This window comes from Ischnura elegans (genome assembly GCF_921293095.1).
Source record: "Ischnura elegans chromosome 13 unlocalized genomic scaffold, ioIscEleg1.1 SUPER_13_unloc_4, whole genome shotgun sequence".
NCBI lineage: Eukaryota > Metazoa > Arthropoda > Insecta > Odonata > Coenagrionidae > Ischnura > Ischnura elegans.
In genome coordinates this window covers 9,582,516-9,602,971 of record NW_025791660.1, presented here as the reverse complement: position 1 = coordinate 9,602,971, position 20,456 = coordinate 9,582,516, and the positions used below count along the sequence as shown (strand labels likewise).

Here is a 20,456-nt window from a genome sequence, read left to right as displayed (position 1 = left end):
CCCTTTTTACCCCTCCACTCTTTTGCAAAATCCCTCCCCTCCACCCTGACACGTCGTGGAGTATGCAAGCCCTCTCTTTTGCTCGGGCGCTCGTGGTGGATGGCGCGACTGACATGGGTGATTTTAGAAAAATTTTACAGCTGGTACTTAGTTTGGTAATGTTTCCTATGGGATCATTAGTTATCATTGTTGTTCTCTGTAATTATTCTGATTTTGAATACTTCTACTTTCGATAGATATTGATTGAAAATAACTCGTAAATATTTTGACAATTGTTTCTTGACTCCTGATTTCTTGTTTGTGGAGTCTTTCCCTGAACCACCTTGTGACCGACGACTGGAGTTCCCTATATCTGGGCTTACGTGGACAATCTCCAAGATTTAACGACGTAACGCTACATTTATATAAAAGCCATACATTTCATCACTTTTGATAGAAGTTTGAGGCACTTAGGCTCAAGAATAATTTTCTATGTGGCATTAATTCTAATTGTATGATTAAATAATGTTTGTTTGTCTGATAGATGTTAGTTCATGTAGTGCTTCTATGTAATTTTTATGAAAATGTCAAGTTAATGATGATGTACGATTGATTAACAGAGATCTAAAGTATATAGTAAGTATACTAGAGGACTAACGTCATAAGAGGGAATCGTAGTGACTTTTAATTCTGAAAGAGCCGATAAAGGGCCCCGGAGTTGCGAGGAAGAGGCGAGAGATCCATCGTTCAAGGTCGTTCTAGTTCCCTCTCTTCTTTTCCTTCACTCCCTTACCACTTCAAACTCTCCGTCCGTCTCCATCGCCTCCGGCTGATGGAAGACGATCTTCGCCTCGGACCGAGAGAATAGTCTCTCTCCTACCAGCATGCGGTATCAGGACCTTGCGGCAGGGTCCTATAAGAGGGGTTCTTTTACGCTTGGCGAGCTGCGTCCTCCACGAATCCATCGATGTTCTCTTCTGCTTGGCTTTCCCCATTATCACTTAAACAGTTTTACAACATGCAGCTGTAAACAAGTGTTGGAACGGTCACATGTACGTCAAAGATCGAAGTCTGAATGCCTGGCAGAAGATGGAGGGAACTTTCAGAGGGGCCTTGGGCCCTATAAATATATATTCATAAACTAAACGAATAGGCTTTCAAGTTAATAGCGTCACGAAAATTTTCACTCAACCACCACGGATTATGACGAAATTGTGAGAAGAGATATGCTCGAATACCGAATGGAGGTTGGTGGGGTTTTCATATTCAGCATGCGTCCATATATGTGTCCAATAATATGCGTCCATAATGAGTCGTTTGACAAATTACTGCAGCCTCCCTCAATGCGGTACTGGAAAATAGGCGTAATTGAGATGTAATATCGCCAATGGTATTTTCTCGGAAGACGTGGTACTGAGTCACATTGTGAAACTTAAAGGGGCACAATTAAAGAACGCAATTAAATATTATCCGTGGACAGGTTTCATTGACAAAATATTAATATTCCTGAATAGGGGAGGGCGGATAGGTCGTTATAGATGGCGAGGTTATTAAAGGGCAGGCAAAAACCTAATAAATTTGGAAAAGAAAAAATGGGAGAGAGCGTGAATGGTTTAGAGACTGCCGGTGTCCCATTAAGGGATTAGCGAGTGTCGGTGGTAAAGGAAGGGTCGGGAATTGACACTGGGTAACGACGCGATAGGTGGGGCTCAACAGGGAGTAGAAAGGAGAGGAATGCAAAACACAACGGGAAATCCAAATTGTGCGAGAGAGCACTGCACGTTGGTGTGGATCCGGAATAAAGTAGACAAAAATATAATTTTTGGACGTTTTTGGAACCCTCTTTTATTATGAGAGTTATGTTGCAATATGTCTGGAGCACCACAATTCATGCTTATTTTTTTATGAAAGAAATTAAACTTAGATATATTGCGTCGCTGTTGCACTATTTTTAACGGAAATGTGCTTTTCTGTTTTTAGAAAATCATGTATTTTTTATATTTTTCTACTTACTCCGCCAATTATTTCGGAAAAACAGTTAGCGCTATATTATTTTGGACAATATACTATCATAAAATCTAGATGTAAACCTTTTAGCGATGTTGATGACTGCTGCAGGAGTGAGTGAAGAGGAGAAAATGTTTTCGAAAAAAATCGTATATATATATATATATATATATATATATATATATATATATATATATATATACATCCCGCTATCAATTTGCCTTCCTTACACTCTGCAACGTTTTGGCGTCCACCAGAAATAGTTATATATATTGCTATATTATCGCGTATGTTCAACAATCGAGTGATTTCCTACCTTGTGTACTATTTTATTTTCCGAAAATTATATATTTGCATGAGATATACGTGCATCTTAAATCCGTACAGACAGGTTACATTTTGGCATCATTTCATATCCAATCATTTTGGCGTCCGGCGTATATTTTTGACACTGGACAATCATTTTGAAATCCATTTTGTATATTTACCACCACTACGGTATCTTTTTGGCTTCCTGCGCTGTTGCCAAATATATCTACGATAGAAACCTCTCTCTTACTTGTTATTTTTGCAGTATATAGCCGTTATTGTATTAAATGGGTGAATTAATTCCAATTAACTATTAACTACTGCTAACTAAACGTACTATCACTGTAAAAAAAAGAATTAAGTCATCATAGGAGTGAACTTCGTAAAACTATGATTTTAAAAGTTAACCAAATTTAGGCATTACAATGAATTAATGAAAATCCATTTAGGAAGAAGCATATCAAAACCCTTGGTTTTTATAAAGCCAAGGACACGACGCACAGTGGGCTAAAATCGAAAAAAGCTTGCCAAAAATCGGCAGTCCTAAGTATTATTAAATTAAGGAAGGTTTTTATCAACGGTGTGTTGCAAAGATGCAATAAAATTTATTTAGGATGATGTATGCCACAATCTTGTTTAGGATGACAATATCAATTAAAAATAGGAAAAAGTGATGCGGGAAGCTCGCCAGGGGCACATAGACCTTCTGGTACGGAAATATCAAGGGAAAAATAGAATTTTAGCTAAGAATGCAGCTGTTTTCAGACAACAAGCTGAGAAAACCGTATCATTTACTTTAAGTCCACTCGATACGGCCCTCAAAATTACAGAATAGGGGGTTATTAGGTCCTCAGAAATTCCTGAAGAGGAATTTTACATGAGTCTGTGTTAGTACTGTCGATTACTAATTATAAATCAACTCAACAATAATTCCATTTGAACGATTGAATAAGGAAATCTGAGGAAATTGCGAAGAAATCTCCAGATAATGAGTGAAGAGTGAATACGTGAGGCTAAAATGAGTGCAATGCCGATTGAACGTCAATTTAAATGGAATTATTATATAATTGAGTGTACTTATGCGAAGTTCTTTCAAAAGATTCCGTGATTTCTCACGATAATATAAGGCTAGATTAATATCTCCAGATGTTGTCCCCTTAGATGGCAGATTATCCTTCAACAATGCTACGTTAGTCTCCAGAGGTTTCCCCTTCCTTTCCTTCTTCGTTTTGTTGTAACCTCTTTCCTATTCTCTGAACATTTAATACCTCTCTATTGGTAGGAAATTATATAGTGGAAGTGTTTTGTCATTTCCCCTCTAGGGAAGTAATGCAGTCAAATCTTCGGTTTTGGAATGCTTACAGGAGTATTTTTAATTAGGCATAGTTTTAAATTCGGATTTGTTCGTTTTCATTTGGTCTCCGATATATTATTACCTGTGTTAATACTGAGTATTGAATTTCAATTTTTGGAAAGTCATCGGAGTAAGTGAAAGCTATCATGAAAGAAAATTTTGATAGCATCTTTCTGACAGGTCGTACGATTATACCCGGAGAAAAATAATGGCTTCACTATCTTGAACGATGCGTATTCGCTAGCATAGAGGCTAGAACAAACTCCATCTCCCATTTACAAGGTTCAAGTGTTTATCAAAAAAGGTATGTCGCGGCTCGTTGATGTCCCGTTCTTATATTAATCCATCGGAGTCACGAGAAAGTACCTCCTATAAAACGGCCTAAAATATACTATTACATTTAAATGAAAGCAAATTTCATAAATCGCTCATTTTGCTGGCTGATTCCAATAATTTCATGTTCACGGATAGCTATTCCAATGGCTGCGTGCGTTGGCATATCAGCGTCGACGGCATATTACCACGTTTGCTCTTTTCGTAAAGATAGACTTTATCCTATCCTGTGCGTTGGGAAATGTCCCAGACGTACCCAAAGAACGTTTTTGTGGCGACAATATTTAAAGCGATTCTATTCACGTGTAAATGATGATTCTGCTTCTATCTTATGAAAGTGCTTTTGTATTTTAGCGTGGTGCCTTTGATTTTGTTTTGCGATATTGCCATCATGGTTATCCATTCAGTAGGACGAGTAAAAATAATTCTTTTATATGAAAAAACAACTTTTTATTTATATTCCGCTATAGCTAGAGTGAATTAACGCCTTTCACAAGCTGTATTTTACTAATTTTATTTACTTTTTACTATCTCCAGCTTGAATTTGCTACTCCAATGGGGGTCTTGCAAGTAATTATTTAATATATTCGACAGTATCCAGCGCTATTTGAAATAACTCTTTCATTTCATTAAACGACTTTTTGACTTTACTACGTATTTTTCTAAAATTAAATTTGCCACATGTATAATTTATATCAATGGTTATATCAGATGTAACCATTTAAGAAGGCAGGAAGCAGAAGGCCTCCTATGTAAGAAAAAAAGAAAGTGACGAAACGCCAAAAATGTTATGCATTGTTCAAGATATAAGGTGCTTCGGGGTAACTGGGGCATGGGTAGATTATTTGCGTATTTATGGTAGTTTTAAGTTTATCAGGTTGGCACTCCTACTTATTCTTTTGATCATTGAAAAAAATGACCTCATTTGCAACTATTTGCGATTTTGGGCTGGTGTGGAACTTTAGTGTGGAGATTTTTCATAGCAACGACCTGTTGTCTCTGTTAGATTTTCTGGTTTTCTTCGTACTTTGTACTCTTATACTTTCTGTGGGTTTTGTAATAGGGGTGCTCCAGTTACCCCAAAAATTTAAATACCTGGAGTAACTGGTGCATCATGGACCAAGTTACCCCAATAATTAATATGAATGAAAATGACATGGAGATACTTATTATATAAATTAACCTTACTAATCAATAGCTTAAATATTCCTTCAACGTAACCTTTTTTCTCAGCTTTAGATAATGGCGGTAAGTACAAGGAAAACTCAGGAGGGCGCTGGACTAACCTACTCAATTGAAGGCCTTGAAATTTCTTTAAATGATGTAAAATTGGGGACAAAACAACTCGTGGTCAGCCTTGTTTGCCGCATTCCTAGGATTACTATACAACGACATGTCTCTGGAACCCTGGGGAAATGACACACATATCAACACCCAAGTAAGTGTGATGGGGTTTGACTTCCTGTTTCTCTGCTGCTGAGGAAAAAGAATTTGTCAATGCAATAAACGTTATGGAAAAAATGGCTTTGGACATCAATAGCAAAAAAATTGAACAAATCGCATTCAACTAATATATTGGCGAAAATCTTTGAAAAAGGAGAGGGAAAAGGGGTACAGATCATCAACTGCTTGTAAGAGCATTTCTTTCGGTAAGGAAGTGGCTGAGTGATATTTTTAAAATTTGTGCAAAACAGATTATTGTGTAGCAGTGATTTTTATACCTTACACGCGAAGGAAACGAAAATAACCTTCAGTACACCCATGCCTCGTTTAGCGCAAGGGATGCGTTCCTAGGGATCTTTGCGCTATACGAAATTGCGTTACATGAGAGCGTTTTAACAATGGGAGGATGGGGATGCGTTTCTGGAGGCATAGGCGTTGGGTATTGAATTTCCTCTAAACCATATATATTCCTATTGATAGCCTTAGAAAACCTTTTTCATAAAAACATTTATAATTTAAAACAGCTTTAAAGATAATAGGCATGCATTCAAAGACTTTTGTTCACGTAAAAAAAATTCGTACGAGCTTTAGAAATTCCCTCCTGTTGTTCGGGTGGGCTAACCTCTGCTATCTCAGGGGTTCATAACACATTGCCGGCAGTTGACAAATTTTCAAACCAACATAGAAACAATTACTGCCTCATCTAGGCCCCTTTTTTCGCTCATCCAAATACCAGGCTATTGCTAAGTTGAATACCTTTTTATTGCTCGCGGAGTTTGTGAATGTAAAATCAGAGCTGGCTTTAATTTGAAGTCCCATTAGGCATTAGCAGCTACGTGAAATAGTCTTTAAATGCCTTGAAATCTGACCCAGTTTTCCTTCCCTGAAAATGAATGAACGAGATTGCATTCGTTTCCGAAACAATATCGTCTCGTCAGCACTAAAAACTAGTTGATGGAGAAAGGAGCCACTTTCAATCACAGCTTGGAGTTCATCAGAAAATGTTCCGGCGACTCCGCAATCATCACTCGCAGATTCACCTGATATCGCCGCACTGAAAATACCTGCTTGCCGTGTAAAATACTGAATCCAACCGGAGTTTCCGCTAAATTTCTCGGAGCGATTACCAACCTTGCCTTTTCGTAATAATTCAAAATGAACTTTCCGTATGAGCTGAGCGCTTGGTTAAAGTGGGTGCGGCTGAGGTCACTAATGTTTTAACTTCTTCTTTATTCAGAATAAGACATCGTGAGTTTAACCTTCCGCGCAATATCGCTTTCACGTGCTCCATTTTCAAAGCAATTTACTTCTTTCAATTTATCTTTTAGGTGCATGGTGTTCCTTGATATCTTCTTGATTTTTCTACCAGAATTCCATTTTTTTGCCATTGTTCTCTTGGCTTTTACTCCTTATGGCTCTATCAAAATCACTTTCTACTGCTGCACTGTATTCCTGAGACGCAGAGGGCCTACTACTGCTGGAAGGGAATGAAGCCATTGTGTTTGAGACTCACTAGCGGACCCCTCTATGTTTTGATGCTATTCATAAGGAAAGAGGGGACCGCTGCATTTCTCCCTCGTGAATACCGATGACCTTGAAGGCTTGAGCGTAGACCTGTAAATGGAAGTCAATCGCCCGATAACCTATGACGGAAAAATTACGTCTCAAACCCGTATTACTTTCTAAAAACTCATTTCCACTAACTCCACGCTTAATTGATGATCTAAATTAACTATTGTCATTTTGTTATGGTGACGAGATAAATTAGTTCGGTAGGCCGGCTAGGAGTACAAAAGAAGCATTTTAAATGCCATCGAAACCTCAATCGTAGAACCTGGTCAATAAGAATTTTTGAAACTGGAACTATTAGCAGGATTAAAGTGACAATGTTATCCTATTTTCCCCAAGTTCAATCTATTGTTTAACTTTTCCCTTTCTCTTATTTTTTATGAATTTTTCAACATTGATTATGGTTAACATCACGATGTGATAAAAAATACATTATTTTTAAGTTTGGTGATAATACCTGATGGTGAATAGTGAGGTCTACTTGATATTATTTGATTATGTTTCCTGTGAATGTTGCCACTGACATTCTGCGGGAAAATCAAATAAATTAATCAAATTTGCCGTACGTGCGTAATAAAATTATTCTTTCCGAATTTTTCAGGCCTATGTAGAAGTATACCTTTAGAATCTTAAACCAATAAACAACTAATTTAACTTCCATCTTCGAAAGTACTTTCATTATTACGAGTAAAATGTTGCTAATTTGTTCTTTTTGTACACGACAAATTTATTAAATTCGACAACAAATTGAATCCGCTATAATTGAGATTAATAGTATTTTTGGGGTAACATGCTCTAGAAAAAAACAGCTTGAATTTCCAAATAGCTCATTTTCTTAAAATGAAATAAGACGCATCATCAAATGCGGATGAGATCCTCAGGGAATGAGGCTATTACTTTTCAAAATATATTTCTATTTCCAGCTGAATAAATTTCGTTCTCGTATGTATATGATGCGTTAGTCTTGGCCAAAGGGTTGCGGAGCCATGGGAAGAAATGCTTAATTATTCCAAAGAATGAGTTAGTAAAAGGACTAAGAACCAATGCCTCAAGAAAGAAAGCACTTCGGTTCACAGCCACCCCGGAATTACTTTGGCTTGTAGATCTACTGCCATTGTTACAATGAGAAAAGCGAATGTTTGAAATTCTCGCCAATTATTTTCTATCGAAATACAAATGCTAAGAGAGAAAATATGACGTTAGTGACGAGGTTATTCTTCCTACAGAACAAGTATCAGGAGCAAAAATATCAGTGGTACAAGTTTCTATGATTAATGGATTGTAATCACAAGTTTCGTTGGTTTTTCTACGTAAGTTAAGGAACAACCAGCTCTTACAAGTGGTTACGTTGGAGTATAATTCCAGAATATCTGAAGAAAATCATCTAACACCCAAACCTGTAGTGGTAGTAAAACTTCAGATGCGCCGTATGGAATTGCTACATAATCAGACCATGTTACTGACGCTGACATATAAATAAAATGAATCACAAATGATTTCAATGATCGACGTGTTAAATGTGATTTCGTATTTCATTATTTTTAAAATTGATATTCACCTTATTTGCTTTCCACTCAAAACACGAGAGTATTATGTGTAGGTACTTTTACAAAATGGACATGAATTAACCAATAAACCTCAAAATCATTGCATAAAATAAAATAAATATTTTGTACCAGTCTAGGGGAACCCCTTCCACGCACCCACATTTTCTCCCACGTCCTCCCGCTCCGCCCCCTTCCAACGAAATAAAAATAGATTTGAGATCCCGAGTCACTCCTCCTCTGCCACCTTCCCTCGCTTTTTGGCTTTATTTTTTTCAATCGTCCTGCTTTCTTTTCGTCTGGGAAGCGCTCATATTTCACGTTCCCACGAATATAGCATTTGTTTTTCGAGGCATATGACCTAAGGAAACCTCGAGCTCTTGAGTCTCTCCTCTACTGCCCCCTCCCTCTGCTCTTAGGCCTTCTTTTATTTTTCAATCGTCCTGCCTTCCCTTAGTCTGCGAACAGCTCATATTTCACGTTCCCACGAATATAGCGTTGCTTTTTCGATGCACACGACATACGGGAACCTCAAAATCATGAGTAACTCCTCCCCTGCCCCCTTCCTTTGCGCTTTGACTTTAATTTATTTTTTCAAGCTTCCTGCCTTCCCTTCGTCTGAGAATCGCTCTTATTTTGCGTTCCCACAAATATAGCGTTAGTTTTTCGATTCATACGACATGCGGGGACCTTCAGATTGTGAGTCTCTCCCGCCCTGCCTTCTCCCTCTGCTATTAGGCCTTCTTTTATTTTATTGTAATCAAGAAAATATGCGAGTGGTTATATGATTAAGAACATAGGTATCCAATTATACTTTTAGGCGATAGTAAAATCAGTTGCATTCATTATTTCTCTTGATTTTTTGCGCAAAATATTAATACTGAAAAGACGGCTTTCCTGATACACTAATCCTTATTTATTTTACTCAAATCCCCCCAAAGAATTATTTCAGTGCCAATTAAAATACCTTGATAGCAGTTATGTTGTTATTGAAGTTACCAGAGCGTAAGTCCTTTAAACTGACTTTGAATCAAGTAAAAACTGGACCGGTAGCACGGGGTGACGCGCACTCGGCTTCCGCGCAGTCCGCCGAGGGATCAAAACTCCTCGAAGACGCTTGGGCAAGAGAAATTCATTGCAGAACCAGGCAGAGCGGTGTTGCCAAGCAGTGGACGCCACTTGCTGCTAAGACTGTGCGGAGATATTCGGGGGCACGGTATTCACCGCGGTCAGCGCCGCTCGGCCAGGAATTATGCCGAACTAATAATATACGAAATTTCCACATATTGCTAACAAATGGGCGTCCATACTAATTTTCGGAAATATGGCCTACGTGATGTAATTAGTCGATTCCAGCGATTTTTACACGTTTGTAATCCGGCGTCCGGTATACGGCCGCCAAATTACACTCGGACGCCAGATTGAATGCAACTTGCTCATTAACGGGTGCCAAAATGATAGCGGGATTTATATATATATATATATATATATATATATATATATATATATATATATATATATATATATATATATATATGAGAAAAAATAAAGCATTAAAATGAAGCAATAAAAATTTGGTGTCAAAGTATGTATTTCTTAACTCTCTTAGCACGTTTGCAAATATCTTTATCACTGCGTTCAAACATGTATTTGGGAAACACTTCTAAGGGTTTAAATTACAAGACTTTTCTGAAACATCGAAAAACATTAATTTTGCCCATGTTACTAAAAAACCTTTGGATTTTCTGGGTCACAAAAAGTGGTACGAAGGAGATGCAAAATGCCGATATCGGCACTTCTAAAGACGCCCAGTGGGATGCAGGATATATTTTTTGTCACCCTATGACAAGGGTAGACTTCGAGAGACTAAAAGAGACAAGGCTTATATAATGTGACCGATGTTGTAGATTGAGACGCGGATTTGAATCTCAAGGAGGTAGAAAAGAAAGCCTTCGGAATGTATTCCATTTTATCTATCCTTTGAGTCTGTGATTAAACTGAAACCTCTCAGCAAGATGTCTTCTAGAGACCAAGCGCGAAGGGACAATGAGAGAACCGATCGACCCAGAAATATTTTCAAACACGTTCAATGAGAGCGTTGCAGAAGATATCTATGGAACGTGCAGAACGGAGGAATATTTAAGGAAACCATCAGAAGAAGCAGCGATCAAGGGAAAGCAAGGCGGAGTGAAAACGAACAAGTTGACGGAGAGGTGGTTGGAAATATCCATGATCGTTCATGTGACAGGCGGCACGAACGCAACAATGAATTTAAGCTGAATGATTGTTTATCACTACCCATAGAATGCCTTAGGCTAGTTGGTGGTGACTCTTTACGACGACGCATGCTATGGTATTGCTTGTGTCTCTCCTTCACATAAACTGTAAAATCATACGTAAGGAAATGAGAATCAAACTTGAGTACCACTCGTGTGTGTTAAAGTGCACGCTATGATATTTGATGAAACTGACACCAAGGATGGGCAAAGTGAGCTAAATTACGGTATTAAATCCAATAACGGCCAATTGACCGCTCACGGTCATTCTAGATAAAAGTTGACATTAATCTGGACATGAATTTTTTCCACTCATAAAGCTTCATTTTCAGGTTGTGTTTCGAAATATCAGAAGTCAAAAATCTCAGCGTTATTGGTCGGAAAATAACAAAATGGTGCTGGAAATAAAATGGCGAACTGTTAATTGATCACCTCCGGTCATTTTAGTGTTAACAGATGTGGTTTTTACCCTCCATGTACTTCCACATGGATGGGTTTGATTGCAGGTCCGCCGCTAGAATGCAAATCAGCGCAAAATTCAAATACATCACATTTCCTACTATGCGGTCAAACCATATCCCTCCAAGTTATACTGGGGAAGACCCAGGTCCCTATGGATTAATTCTCTTTTTTAACTCTTACATATTTCGGTCGAAACTGTTTGAAACTTTCAGTTGCACGCTTTCTGTCGATGCCCACCACTTATTGACAAGTACTCTATTGGTTATACTTTTTGTGATTTGTAGTGATCTCGCAAGGAAGTTCATGAGTTTGGATAACTAAAAATCTTGTGGTTCTGGTACTCAATAATTCCTAACGACAACAGAAACAACAATTATTCATTTGGCACTTTGGTGTCATTTATTTCCGTTTTTAGAAATAGTTTTGAGATGAGAAGAGATACTTAATCGTTCGAGTTTTCCCTTGCATTAAAAATGAAATTTTCCTAGCGTTTAGGCTGTTATGTAGCCTTTGCGAACAAGAGATTTTAGGTGTTGATGTTCTCGCCAAGAATACTGCTGGAAAAAATACAGGAGATACAAGGGAAAAACGTGGATCCACGAAAAGGGACTTTGAACGAATTTAGAGATAAGAGATTTTGTTAAAATATTTAACGATCATTTCCACGACTAACTCCAATGCAGAAAATTTATAAGAGATTTGTAAATTTTTACGAGTGCTGTGTGGATGATTTCTTTGATGAGTAAATTGATTTAAGGCCTGAAAAAGTGATTGGAGTGAAAATGTGAGTGCTACTGTGGGAGTTCATCGGAGTCTTCAGGAAGGAATTCTGAGGGTACCCCGTGCGGACTAAGTGCAGACTCCGACCGAGGTTTACCGTTGCACCTTTCTGCAAAACTAATTGACAAAAATTTATATGTTAACTGAAGATCCATTTATACACATCTTATCATGACCAAAAAGAGTGGCATTAACACATAATTTATGTTTCATTGCTTACTGTGAACCATTGTAATAGAACACATAAATCGTGAAGCATAAATACTTTTTAGGATGAAATTCTTCCTATAATTTAAAAAATAACTAGTGTTACTTGCCAGACAAACAAACTCACTGACAATTCTTGCGGCGAGATTATGTTGTGCTGCTCAGATGATCTCTTTTACCAACACCATATTGCTGCGTACATCATAATTCCTAGGTACACGTAGGTTCAAGGTGCACCGCTCTCGCCTACTGAAATGCATATCATTGGAACCCTTCAACAGGCAAGAAAATATCTCGAAGGAGTCCTGGTACATGGTGATTGTTTAGATTGTTCATCTTTGTTGAATGCTGACCAAGATAGAAGAAAAAAGATGCTGAGCGAAGCGCATGGCCCCTTCGAGTGAACTAATGATGTGGACCAAGCTCACGTGGGGCTGGCTCTAGCTGATGAAGCTTGGAAAAGATAGATAAGGCTTTGAACATCTAAGGAAGATATTTTACCTCAAACTCAAGAAGCTGACCCTTTTTGACGTTCAAAAGATAGTGCAGTTGAAGAAAGGCAGTGATTTTGAAGATCAACTAGGTAAACTCGCCGGCTTGAAACAGAATTTCATCAAAAAATTTTAAAAACCTGAACACACATAAATCATGATGAGATTTTATTAGAAGAAAAACATTCTTTGAAAAAAAACGAAGTAATCAGTTTGTTTAGGGATGGACGGATCCAGGATTTTTATCGGATTCGAATCGGATCCTTGATTTTCGGAGCCGAATCTTTCGGGTTGGATATTTTCGGATTAAAAATGCATTTTCAAATTCCTGTCGCCAAGATTCCCCCGATGATTGCTCAACCTCTTGGGAAGAGTCACACTATGTGCCAGTCGTATTTTGCCTTTTTTATTTTCCACGGCTGAAATTCTCCTACGTAACCTCTGCGAGAGCTTTCAAACAAAACAGTTCATGTGTAGGACAACAATTGAATGCGACGGCGCATTCGAAGATATAATCGTGAATAGAATCTATATCCACCCTTACGGGCATTGAAGCTATTATTCAAAATTTCGGATCCAGATCCGATGTCATCCTCGTCTTTGGATCCGATGAAGGGCAGTATCCGCGGATATTTGGATCCGAGGTATCCGATCCGACCATCCCTAGTTTTAAGTTGAAATAATCTACTCGAAAGAGATAAATTCATGGATACGGAAGTTCAGGACGCGTACTGAGTACGCTTAACGGTGGCAAATTGAACTAAGAGGTGGCCCACTGGGTACATATGCAAGCAGTGAGAGGTTAATGATTTATCATTTGTGGATTATGCATCCCTATGCCTCAGCTGTTTCCCAAGGCGAAGAAGTGGATGCTGCGATTTGATTTTGCCATTCTGATTCCCGAATTTATTCATTTAAACAATTATTGTAACTATGCTTCTTGCCGGAAAAACTAAAAAAAAATATTAAAAGTGATTGGAAAAACTAGAGTGTAGAATTCATTCCAGGATAAAACACAGCCAGATTACCAGGAATTTGCCACACACGGCGAGCCAAATGAATGCATTCGGCCACACTGATTGCTCTTCTTTGCTCACCTTCTGGTGACTGGGAAAAGTAATGTTGAAAACTCATGGACATAAACCATAGCCGGATAATCAGGAATCTGCCGAACATCATGAGGCAAATGAGTGTATTCGGCCGCAGTGATGGCTAAACTTTGTTAACTGTCATGTGACTGGTAAAGCTAAAGTATTCAATTCATGCACGGATAACCCACAGCCTGATAATCAGGAGTCGCAGCACATGAGAGGCGATATGAGAGCATTCGGCCTCAGTGATGGCTTAAATTTGTTCACTGTCAAGCGACAGGGAAAGCTAAAGTGTGAAACTCATGAACCGATAAACCACAGCCTATAATCAATAGTGGCCGCACATGACGTGCGAAATGAGAGAATTCGACCTCACTGGACGCTTACCTTGTTTCACAGTCCAGTGACTTGGGAAATTGAAAAGTTGAACTCATGCACGCATAAACAATAGGTGGATAATGAAAATTCAACGCTAATGACGAGCGAAAGGAGTTTATTTAGCAAACGTGAACGATCATCTTTGGTTACTGTCAAGTGACTGGAAAAAGTAATGTGAAAAACTTATGTACGGGTAAATTACAGCCGGATAATCAGTCTTATGCAATACATGGCGAGCAAAATGAGTGCATTCGGAACACTGAACGCTTAACTTTGCTCACTGTCCCATGACTGGGAAAAGTTATGTTTATAACTCATGTACGGATAAACCACAGCCGGATAATCAGGGGTCTTCCGCACATGATGAGGAAAATGAGTGCATTCGGCCAAACTGATCGGCAAACCTTTGTTCACTGTCCAGTAACTAGAAAAGCTAAAGCGTGAAACTCCTGGATGGATAAACCACAGGCGGATATTCACGAGTCTTTAGTTCGACGTTCATTAAACGGCTGTGGTATTTAAGGCATGAGTTTCACACAGCATGAGCTTTCCCCATCACTTGACAGTGAATAATGTTTTGCCATGACTGTGGCCGAATGAATTCATGTGCTTCATCATGTACGGTAATTCGGTACTCCTAATTATCTGGCTGTTGTTTATCCGTGCATGAGTTCCACACTTTAGTTTTCCCAATTACTAGTCAGTAAACAAAGGTGAGCGTTTAGTGTGGCCGAATGCACTCATATTCCTCATCATGTGCGGCAGACTCCTAATTATCCGGGTGTCATTTATCCGTGCATGAGTTTCACACATCAGCTTTCCCGGTCACTGGAAAGTAAGCAAAGGTGAATGTGCCCTGTGGCTACATGCCCACGTTTGGGTCTTCATGTTTGGCATCCTCCTGATTATTCGGCGTGAGGTAAAATGAGCGTTATGTATAGCCTAAAGCACTCATTTCCGTTCTCATATTCGGCGACTCCTGATTATTGGGCTGTGGTGTAACCGTGGATGAGTTTAACACTTTAGCTTCACCAGTCACTTGACAGTGAACAAAGGTTCGCGATCAGTGTGACCAAATGCACTCATTTGCCTTATGATGTGCTCATTTCGCTCCTCATGTGCGGCTTCTCCTGATTATCAGGTTGAGTTTATCCGTGCATGAGTTTCACACTTTAGCTTAACCAGTCACTTGACTGTGAACAAAGTTAAGCCATCACTGTAGCCGATTGCACTCATTTCTTTTGTCATGTGCGGCAACTCTTGATTATCCGCCTGTGGTTTATTCATCCAGGAGTTTCACGCTTTAGCTTTTCTAGTTACTGGACAGTGGACAAAGATTTTGCGATCAGTGTGGCCGAATGCACTCATTTGCCTCATGATGTGCTGAAGACGACCAGATTATCCAGCTGTGGTTTATCCGTGCTTGAGTTTCAAACCTTACTATTCCCAGTTACGGGACAGTTAGCAAGGTACACGTTCAGCGTCTTTGAAAACACTTATTTGGTTCTCCATGGGTAGCATACTTCTGATTATCCGGCTATAATTTATCCGTGCATGAGTTTTACACGTTATATTTCACAGACATTTGACAGTAACCAAAGGTGATCGTTCACGTTGGCTAAATATACTTCTTTCACTCGTCATGTTCGCGCATGATTATCCGCCTATGGTTTATCCGTGAATGAGTTCAACTTTTCGTATTCCCAAGTTACTTGCCAGGGAAACAAAGTGAGTGTTCAGTCAGGCCGAATGCTCTCATTTCGCACATCAATTGCGGAAACTATTGATTATCAGGCTGTGGTTTTCCGGTGCATGAGTTTCACACTAGCTTTCCCTGTTGCTTGACAGTGAACATAGTTTAGCCATCACTGAGGCCGAATGCTCTAATGTCGCACGTCATGTGTGGCGACTATTGATTATCCGGCTGTGGTATATCCGTGAATGAGTTTCGCACTTTAGCTTTCCCATTCACTGGGAACTGAACAAAGGAGGGCTCTTAGAATGGCAGAATACACTTTTCGCTCGTCCTTAGCGGCGACAGCAGATTATACGGCTGTTTTGTATCCATACATGAAATCCACACCTTATTTTTCCCAATCACTGGAAAATGAACAAAGTTTGGCGATCACTTTGGCGGAAAGACTTATTTGCCTTATCATGTGCGGTGGACTCCTGATTATACGACTGTGGTTTATACGTGCTAATGTCCCCACTTTAGTTTCCCCTGTCACCGGACAGTGAACAAAGGTGAGCGTTCAATGCGGCCGAATCCACACATTTCGCTCGCCATGTGCGTCGACTAGGATTATCCGGCTGAGGTTTATCAGTGAATGAGTTTAACAATTTAGCTTTCCCTGTCACTAGACAGTGAACAAAGGCGAGCGTTCAGTATGGCCAAATGCATACTTTTCGCTCGTCCCGTTCGGTGACCACAGATTAACCGCCTGTTGTTCATCCGTACAATAAGTTCACGCTTTAGCGTACCCAGTCACTGGACATTTAAGAAAAATTGGCGATAGTGTGGCCGAATACACTCATTTGCATATTGTTGTGCGGAGACTCCTGATTATCCGTCTGTGGTAAAAAAAAGCATGAGTTTCACACTTCAGCTTTCCCAGTCACTTGACAGTGAACAAAGTTTAGCCATCTTTTTGGGTGATTGACCTCATTTTCCTAATGAATTCCTGATTATCCAGCTGTGGTTTATTTGTGCATGAGTTTCAAACATTACTTTTCCCAGTCCATGGACAATAAGTAAAGGTGAGCAATCAGTGTGACCGAATTCATTCATTTGGCTCGCCATGTGTGGCATAGTCCTGATAATATGGCTGTGGTTTATCCTGGAGTGAAATCCACACTCTAGTTTTTTCCAATCACTGGACAGTGAAGAAAGGTGATCGTTCGGTGCGGAAAAATGCACTTATTTTCCTCGCCCTTTGTGGCGACTCCTGATTATCCGGCTGTGATTTACATGTGTATGAGTTTCACACTTAGCTTTTCCAATCACTGAACCAAGGTTCGCGATCAGTGTGGCCAAATTTGTGTGGCCAAACTCATTTGCCTCATGATTGGCTCATTTCGCTCCTCATGTACGGCGACTTGATTATCAGGCTGTGGATTATCAGAGCATGAGTTTCACACTTTAGCTTTACCAGTCACTTGACTGTGAACAAAGTTTAGCCATCACTGCGGCCGAATGCACTCATTTCCGCCTCTCATGTGCAGTGACTCTTCATTATCCGCCTGTGGTTTATCCGTACAGATGTTTTACGGTTTAGCTTTCCCAGTCACTGGACAGTGAACAAAAGTTGGCGATCAGTGTGGCCGAATGCACCTATTTCCTCATGATGTGCTGATTATGCTCCTCATGTACGGCGACTCTTGATTATCACGCTGTGGTTTATCCGTGCATAAGTTTAACACTCTAGCTTTACCAGTAACTTGACTGTGAACAAAATTCAGCCATAACTGCGGCGGAATGCACTCATATCGCCTGTCATGTGCGGTGACTCCTGAATATCCGCCTATGGTTATTTGTCCAGGAGTTTTAAGCTTTAGCTTTCCCAGTCACTAGTCAGTGAACAAAGGTTGGCGATCACAATGGCCGAATGCAATCATTTCCTCATGATGTGCTACAGATCCCTGATTATCCTGCTGTGGTTTATCCGTGCATGAGTTTCAAACCTTACTATTCCCAGTCACGGGAAGGTGAGCAAAAGAAGCGTTCAGTGTTGCCGAGAGCACTCATTTGACTCGCCATGGGTATTATACCCCTGATAATCCAGATGTTATGTATCCGTGCATGAGTTTCACACCTTACTTTTCCCAGTTACTTGACAGTAACCAAACGCTAACGTTCACGTTGGCTAAATGCACTAATTTCGCTCGTCCTGTGTGGCGACTCCTGATTGTCAGGCCGTGGTTTATCCGTGCATTAATTTTTACACATTACCTTTCCCAGTCGTTGGACAGTGAACAAAGTTTGGCGATCAAATTGGCGGAAAGACACATTTGCCTCATCATATGCGGTGGACTCCGGATTTTCCGGCAGTGGTTTATACGTGCTTGAGTTCCCCACTTTAGTTTCCCCATTCACTGGACAGTGAACAAAGGTGAGCGTTCAATGCTGCCGAATCCACTCATTTCGCTCGTCATGTGCGGCGTCTCCTGATTATCAGTCTGTGGTTTATCCAGCATGAGTTTCAGACCTGAGCTTTCAATGTCACATGATTATGAACTAAGTTTACCTATCACTGTGGCCGAATGCAGATATTTCGCTCGTCATGGGTGGCATACTCTTGATTATCCGGTTGTTACATATCCGTGGAATCTGATATGACTGCTTATCGTTCAAGTGAGGTAGTATTCTCCGAAAAGCTTAGAAAAAGCTGTAACTAAACCCAATGTCACGTGACACCTACCAGACATGTTAGATTATATCAAAATTATTTTATCGTATGCTATCGCAGACCCCTGAATATCCGGCTGTGGATTATCCGTGCATGAGTTTCAAACCTTACTATTCCCAGTCACGGGACAGTGAGCAAGGTAAGCGTTCAGTGTTGCCGAATTCACTTATTTGGCTCGCCATTGGTGGCATACTCCTGATTATCCGGCTGCAATATATCCGTGCATGAGTTTCTCACATTACTTTTCCCAGTCACTTGACAGTAACCAAAGGTGACCGTTCACGTTGGCTCAATGCACTCATTTAGCCTTTCATGTGCGGCGACTCCTGATCATCCGTCTGTTATTAATCTGTGAAAGTGTTTCACACATTAGCTGTCGCAGTCACTGGACAGTGAGCAATGGTGTTCGTACAGTGCGGTGGAATGCTCTCATTTGGCTCGCCAAGTTTCGCATACTCCTCATTATCCGGCCTTTCTTTATCCGTGCTTGTGTTTCACACAATACTTCTCCCAGTCACTGGACTGTGAGCAAAGGTTAGCGATCAGTGTGGCCGAATGCTCTCATTTGCCTCATGATGTGGGGATGACTCCTGATGATCCGGCTATGGTTTATCGGTGCAATAGTTTTACACTTTAGCTTTTCCAGTCACTTGACAGTAAACAAAGTTTAGTCATCATTGTGGCTAAGGCACTCATTTCGCTCGTCATACGCGGCAACCATTCGGCAACGATGATGGCTAAACTTTGTTTAGCCATCATCGTTGACTTGACTTAGACTCCTAATTATCCGGCTGTGGTTTATCCGTGTATGAGTTTCAAACATTACTTTTCCCAGTCACTGGACAGTGAGCACGGGTGAGCGTGAAGTGTGTTCGAATGCACTCATTTGGGTCGCCATGTGTGGCATACTCCAGATTTTCTGGCTGTGGTTTATCCGTGTATGAGTTTCACACATCACTTTTCTCAGTCACTGGACAGTACGCAAAGGTGAACGTTCCGTGTGGCTAAATGCACTCGTTTGGCTCGTCATGTTTGGCATTCTCCTGATTATCCGGCTGTGGTCTATCCGTGCATGAGGTTCACACTTTAGTTTTCCCAGTCACTTGAGAGTGAACAATGGTTGGCGATCAGTGTGGCCGAATGCACTCATTTGCCTCATGATGTGCGTGCCATGGGAGTAATGTTACGTCCTGCTAATCCTATCAGTGAGGATTGCCATGGACATTATATTACCTCTATCTATTTTATTGACTTTATTTGCGTGTAGCAGGAATATTTCGCCCGTGGTACTTTTCCAGTCTACTGCTTAGTGGCTCCTTCATTTCGAAAATCAACTACTCAATGGAAAAAGAGTTCTTTTAATGTCTCGAGGACGAAAAGTCCTCTGCAGCTACGGGCACCCTTTTCTCAGCCTACTTCGTGTGAAAATTCTTTGGAGGAAAGAATCGTTCGTTGAGGGTGCAATGACCCTTTTTATCATCCAGGATTTTGGATAATTTGCTTGGGGAAATTATTTTTTATGATTTCCCTGGTGTAAATAGCTCAAATTGAGCGTAATAAAAACAATATTCTGCATTTAATGGCGGTACTTCATTAGTTGCAACTTTTTCACTTAAAAAATCAATAGGATATCCTTGTTTAAATATATATTTAAAATTTTGCAATTAATGTTACTCAACTCATTCATAATGAAGAGAAAAGTCCATTTTAATGAAATACACATTGGTATAAGTATATTTTTGATGCCATTGTTTTAAAAAATTGCGAATTTAGTAAAAATGGCTGGATTTTTCAGTGGGGCTTTAAACTAGCGGCCGGCACTCT

General features: G+C 39.9%; 1 protein-coding gene across 1 annotated transcript in view; it reads right to left on the bottom strand.

The window, feature by feature from the left end:
- LOC124173084 overlaps positions 1 to 20,456 on the bottom strand; it is a 111,191-nt gene that overhangs the window by 52,551 nt on the left and 38,184 nt on the right. The window lies entirely within an intron of this gene.